This window comes from Myotis lucifugus, unplaced genomic scaffold (genome assembly GCF_000147115.1).
Source record: "Myotis lucifugus unplaced genomic scaffold, Myoluc2.0 scaffold_1, whole genome shotgun sequence".
Taxonomy (NCBI): domain Eukaryota; kingdom Metazoa; phylum Chordata; class Mammalia; order Chiroptera; family Vespertilionidae; genus Myotis; species Myotis lucifugus.
This window is the reverse complement of record NW_005871049.1, coordinates 39,122,549-39,129,343: the sequence shown is the minus strand read 5'-3', so window position 1 is coordinate 39,129,343 and position 6,795 is coordinate 39,122,549.

The following is a 6,795-nucleotide window of genomic DNA, read 5'->3' as shown; positions in this document are numbered from 1 at the left end:
GCAGCGCCCACAAGGCCTCCTTCCCTCCGCCCTGAGAGAGGTTCTGGGCCTTGCCTGCCACCACTCAGCCCCTATGAAGTGACCAGGAATGCCCCAGGGAAGGGAGCCACCCCCCCCCCCCCGGGGAGGCACGAGAAGGGGCTGCTGAGGGGAAAGAGTTCTATAAGCCATAGCAAGTTTCAAACTCAGAAGGGTCCCCTGTAAGGAAGATCTTACCTGCAGGTCTCCAGTTCCTAAAATGAAGCCAAGGGCAGGCGCTACTCCGAGGATGGAGAGTGTGCGCTGGAGAAACAGCAACGAGGACCCTGATGCCAAGAGTCCTTGGGGAACCCACGCACGAAAGGGGGAAACTGCAAGGCAGCGTCTGAGCCAAGTTCCGTGAAGCACACGAGCCTGGCTGACCTTAGTTTACACTGGCTTTACTCCCACATGGCAGGGCTGCTCCAAGGTCAAGAAAGGCCCAGAAATTTCCAGAAAATTCCAAAACAGGGTGATCAAAACTTTGGTTTGTCTTCATTTCCAATACCCATGAAAGAAGGCCCTCACACGCAGAGTGAGAGAATGCCGTGCTGTGCTCCAGGAAACAACAGGGTGTTGTTTTATAGACAAATCCCTCCTGCTCTCGGGCCAGGTGAGCAGGCGACAGGACGCAGGCTTGCGTTTGGAGCACGAGCACCCTTTGATGATGTCAGTGCATCTCTGTGACGTCATACACGTGAGCATGGACAGGCTGGGGCCGTGGTCAGCAAACTGCGGCTCGCGAGCCACATGCGGCTCTTTGGCCCCTTGAGTGTGGCTCTTCCTAAGCCTTAGGAGTACCCTAATTAAGTTAATAACAATGTACCTACCTATATAGTTTAAGTTTAAAAAATGTGGCTCTCAAAAGAAATTTCCATCGTTGCACTGTTGATATTTGGCTCTGTTGACTAATGAGTTTGCCGACCACTGGGGGCAACTGCTGGGGGCAACCGTGGACCATGCGTGAGCCCTCGGGTGGGGGCGGGCAGGAGGAGCCGGGCAAACCGTACTGTTGCCCACCCCGCACCGAGCCATGCCATAAGCTAGGAGGATTCTGACGGAGGGGCTGAGACTCTCTCAGAGGCAAACGCATTTCATGATTAACCTCATAAATTTGATCCACGTGGTCTGGCATTTACGCTGTCAACTTGGCTGATTCGATAACCATCCGTTCTATTAATAAACCCTGTGGAACCAGGCCCTTTTCAAGTTGCTGTGGGGTTATTGGATGCTTCCTGGGTTTGCCACGCTGTTCTGCTGCAGCTGGAAAATAGCAGGCAAATGCTGGGTCTAGACAGGATACGGAGGTGGGAGGCTCTGGGCACCTACAGGGTGGCCTTGAGGGCCCGTGGAGGCCAGAATCAGACCCGGGTCCAGTCCCAACGGTGCCACTTACGGGCTGCATGCCTAAGTGGTCCCTGTTATTTCCACAACCTCACTCTCACTTCCCTCTCCCTGGTCTAGTTCATGTCTGAACTTTATGCTTCATTGTGAATAAGAGTTCCTGGAATGCGTTCATTACAGAGTTTCAACCCATTTGGGGGCACACACTTGAAACCATTTTAGTCATTCTGACCACTGTTCCCATCACTGGATAACATCTCGAGCAGATTGTTTTACTCCTGAAAATGTGAATAAACAATCTGCTTACTTTGGACTGCGGATCTCATGTCCAAACAAAGCTCTTCCCTCCCCCATCAGAGGAGGCGGGCGGAGGAGGTGAGTGGCATACACTCCACCCTCTCATGCCCCCTCCTGTTCTGAGGCCCCCAGAGCAGAGTAGGAAAGGGGCCTGGGCGGACTCTGGACCCCTCCCGGCCTTCTCTCTCTCTCTCTGTCTCTCTCTCTGTCTCTCTCTCTCTCCTCTCGCTCTCGTCAAGCTCTTCTAAGGTTATCTGAGGTAGCAGGTGTCTTGCTTGGTCTGGTGACTTAGGTCTCCTCCAGGCCGGGTGCTGGTTCCTCAGACAGGCCTTGACCTTCACGCGGCGGAGTCCTTGGACTGCCAGCAGTCCGAGCCTCCAGCCCCCCCCGGGGTGGGACAAAGGTGCTGTCCTATGATGAGCATTTTCTTTTTCTTTTTTGAATTGAGACCATTTTAATTTATTACACTTATAACCACGAATGATAAAATGCACAGCTTCTTAACATTTTACACCGTAACCCCATGCACTGAAACATTTTAACTGACCAGGTAACACACATGTATTCTTTAAACAGAAGTGTTAGGGGGGAATGTGTTCACACCTTGGAAATGTCATATGTTTAAACTTGCTTAGAAGGTCCTCTGTTCAAGTGCCGATGTGACTGTCTTCTGAAAACTAATGTTTACACCCAAGTATCTTACAATACATTTGCCCAGATGAGGGCTACAAGGTGAAAGCTGGTTCTGAGAGGATCCAGATCCCAATTTGACAAATACGACACGTCTGCTTGTTTACTTGATTGTTTTGTTCTCGGCAGCTCTCTCCTCTCCTCCCTTTATTACTTTTTTTAAATTGTATTTTTCAAGTACAGTTTACAATCAACATTATTTTGTATTAGTTTCAGGCGTACAGCGTGATAGTTCCAGGACCCACCTGGCACCTAACACCATTATTACAGTATCGTTGGCCATATCCCCTACACTGTACTGTACGTCAGTCCTGGCGGTTTGCGTCTGTGATCACCGTCTAACCCCAGTGGGGACGATGTCAAAAGCCTCATCGGAGGCCCTTTGGGCGAGTGAAGTCTGAGCCAAATGGCCCTTCCATCGCCCCCACCCCGCCACTGGGTGGTGAGCTCACGCACATGCGCACACGCACACACACACACACACACATATGCACACACACGCACACACACGCACACACACACACACACACATACGTGCCTCCTGGCTCCCGCCCCGCCCCCATTCCCTCTGCTTCCCAGGGAAGGACAGGCAGCCAGAGGCCCTTTCTCAGGACCGAGGGTTCGGGTTTGGTGCTTTCCCATCCAGTCCTTCCTGGGCACAGACACTTTCCTGATGAAGGTCATTCCAGGAAGCCTTGTAGCCTGCGGGATGAACAACGCCCGCCTTGAGGGCAGCTGTGGGGACGTAACGGGATTACGGGAAGCCATTGGCCCAGGACTTCACTTGGCTTGGCTCAGGGCTGCTGGTTACAGTCACGCAAGCTGCACCCTGCACAGCTCCGGGGCCATTGCGCCCTCCGGTCCTCAGAGATGCATATCTTCATACACCTTCTGGCAGAGCCCAGTCATGTGTCCACATAGGGACTCACCCCAGGGTTGGTGCCACCCTGGCAGATGCCAGGCCCTCTTTTCTAAAATATCAAGGCCTGTTCCCACTTTGCCGCGAGAATCCTAGAAGCCAGCAACCAAGGGCTCATGATGCACAGTCCCCCGCCAGGAGTACCCCGATCTTGTCCCCCTGCTTTCGTGACCTCACGTCCTGCCTCAGTCCTTCCAGTGCCTCGGGCTGGGACTTCTGTCAGGGCCGGAGGGACATCCAAAGACCCTCAAACCAGGCCCCTGTGCCAAGGGGACAGAGGATGGAGAGGAGGCCCCAGGGAAGCTTGGAGTCAGCTTTGGGCTCTGTCTTTTCAGGTGCTAGTCTAAGCGATTCATAAAAACGAGCAACAGGCGGATATATAATGACTGGCGGAATCTCGCAGCATAACAATGGAAAACAGAAAATAATTATGGAAACATGATGTGTGACAATGTAATATATAATTTATAATCACTGTCATTTTAACAAATGCCTTCTGAACCTATAACCCACATATATATATATATATATATATATACAAAATTGTATACCCACTTTGACTGATTATAATTACTGTTTATTAACATCCAGTTCATTTTCACAATTTAGAAGAACCTATAGAAATAAATAGCTTTTGTGATCAATGCCTGTTTTCCAACTGATGACCGTTCTGGTCCAGGCTGTGCTGGTATCGCAAAGCAATGGAATCGCAACATCAAGAATCGTTTCGTTCGGTATTTGTGTACCTTCAATTCATCAAGTGTTGCTGGTTTTGTACCGCAATCTTTATCTTTTAAGTACCCCCATGAAAAAAGGTTTAGTGGCACTTTAGAATAAATTTTCTTTGTTCAAAGCTTAGTCTGACTTCACCCATTATTTCAAATCAGTTAAACCTGAAAAGGAGTGAAAATTGAGTGTGTTATCACTGTTAAAGCTCTGCTCTAGGCCCTAGAGCAGGGGTCCTCAAACTACGGCCCACGGGCAACATGCAAATACAAACATTGTATTTGTTCCCGTTTTGTTTTTTTACTTCAAAATAAGATACGTGCAGTGTGCATAGGAATTTGTTCATAGTTTTTTTTTTAAACTATAGTCCGGCCCTCCAACGGTCTAAGGGACAGTGAACTGGCCCCCTGTTTAAAAAGTTTGAGGACCCCTGCCCTAGAGTCTAGGCTAGGGGATCTGTGGCTCATCTCAGGGGCAACTGGATTCAGACACCCCCATACTTGGAAAAGCAACCTTCACATCTCATTTCTCCCTGAAAAAAAGTGGGGGGTAAGGGGGTGGAGGTGAGGGTTCGTATTTGTCAAATTGGGATCTGGATCCTCTCAGAATCATATTCACCAACACTCAAATTCTTATCAACCAAGAAAGAATATCCTACTTTTTTCGACTTCTTCCTTAAATATATATATTTAAGTAAATCATACTAACTTTACTCTGTATTTCCTTGATAAGAATACTAAAATACTAGCTTCTTTGGACATAAGCTAAGGTTTAGAGTTTGTTGTTTGTGTGTGACAGAGGTGCTTATAATTTAAAAGAGAAATAAGGGATGGTGACCTAATATTATTATGGCTATTAATTTACATGTGGCCTTTGCTACGAAACTGAGATGCAGCCAGATTTTTTCCCATTTGAAGTATACATTTGATAAAAAGAATTCTATGCTCAGAGTGCAGCTGACCCTTGAATGATGTGGAGGTTAGGAGCGCCAATCTCCACGAAGTTGAAGATCACACATCTAACTTATTCATGAATGGAAGGGCTTGCTGATTTATTTTGATATAGACTCCATGGTTGATCAGGGCCATCTGCTGGCTGCATAGGGTACTGCAGCTCAGCTGTGTTTCAGACTGAGCAGTGAATTCCCCAGGAAAAACCCCAAGAGGAGAAATCCCTGTGGCCGAGGGGAAGATAAAAAGTTTGTATGCACAGATGGTGGGCAAACAATGCCTCAGTCAAGAAGGTACCACAGGGATTCCAAGATCTTAGAACTAATATGAAACTGCCTCATTTTGTCTTTTAGGGAGCACAGTTTCCATAAGAAAAATATCAGTTATGTGTTAAAATACTAGCTATGTGTTATTATTACCCATTCTTCACACGAATTTTCAATGTATTCCCTCAGGAGATTCCCCTCACCCCAATCAGGATACGTCAACAGTTTTATAATGGGATGGAAAAGGTTCACTTTCAGAAATTTCTTAGTTGGCTGTCGGAACACACCTCTCTTCCTAAAAGAAAGCAATCCGCCAGGGTAGTGTGCCTCAATGGTTGGGCATCGACCTATGAACCAGGAGGTCGCAGTTCCATTCCTAGTCAGGGCACATGCCAAGGCTGCAGGCTCGATCCCCAGTAGGGGGCGTGCAGGAGGCAACCGATCAATGATTCTCTCATCACTGATGTTTCTATCTCTCTCTCTCCCTCTCTCCCTTACCCTCTGAAATCAATAATACACACACACACACACACACACTAGAGGCCCAGTGCACAAAAATTTGTGCACTCAGGGGGGTCTCTCAGCCTGGCCTGTGCCCTCTCGCAGTCTGGGACCCCTCAAGGGATGTCCATCTGCTGGCTTAGGCCCGCTCCCTGGGGGATCGGGCCTAAGCTGGCAGTCAGACATCCCTCTGGCAGCTCAGGATGTCCACTTGACAGCGGGGAGCAGGCCTAAACTGCAGTCGGACATCCTTAGCACTGCTGAGGAGGCGGGAGAGGCTCTCACCACCACCTCTGTACTGGCAGCCATCAGCCTGGCTGTGGCTGAGCAGAGCTCCCCCTGTGGCAGCGCACTGACCACCAGGGGGCATCTCCTGCATTGAGCGTCTGCCCCCTGCTGGTCAGTGTGTGTCATAGTGACCAGTCATTCCTAGTTATTCTGCTGTTAGGGTCAATTTGCATATTACCCTTTTATTATATAGGATAGAGGCCTGCTGCATGGGTAGGGGCTGGCTGGTTTGCCCTGAAGGGTATCCCAGATCAGGGTGGGGGTTCTGCTGGGGTGACTGGGCCAGCCTGGGTGAGGGGCTGAGGGCATTTTCAGGCCCAGCCACATCCCCTTCAAGGGTGGGGGGTCCCCACTGGGGTGCCTGGCCCAGCCTGAAGTGAGGGGCTGAAGGCCTGTTTTGCAGGCTGGTCAAGCCCCCCAGTGGGGGATCCCCCACCCCATGGGGTGTGACCAGCCTGGGTAAGGGGCTGAGGGCTATTTTTCAGGCTGGCCCACACCCCCTTCAGGGTGGGGGTCCCTACTGAGGTGCCTGGCCAGCCTGGGTGAGGGGCTGAGGGCCGTTTTCAGGCTGGCCACACCCCCTGGTGACCCAAGCTCCCAGACTTTTTTTTTCTTTTCTGGGATTTATTTATCTTCTATGGTTGAAACTTTGTAGCCTTGAGCGGAGCCCAGTGCCGGCCAGGGCAGGTGGGAAGCTTGGCTTCCTCCATCGCCTGGGGCAACCCAAGCCTCCTGCTCACTCCAGCTCCGTGGCTGCCGCCATCTTTGTGATGGAGTGGTGGAGTGATGGCTAATT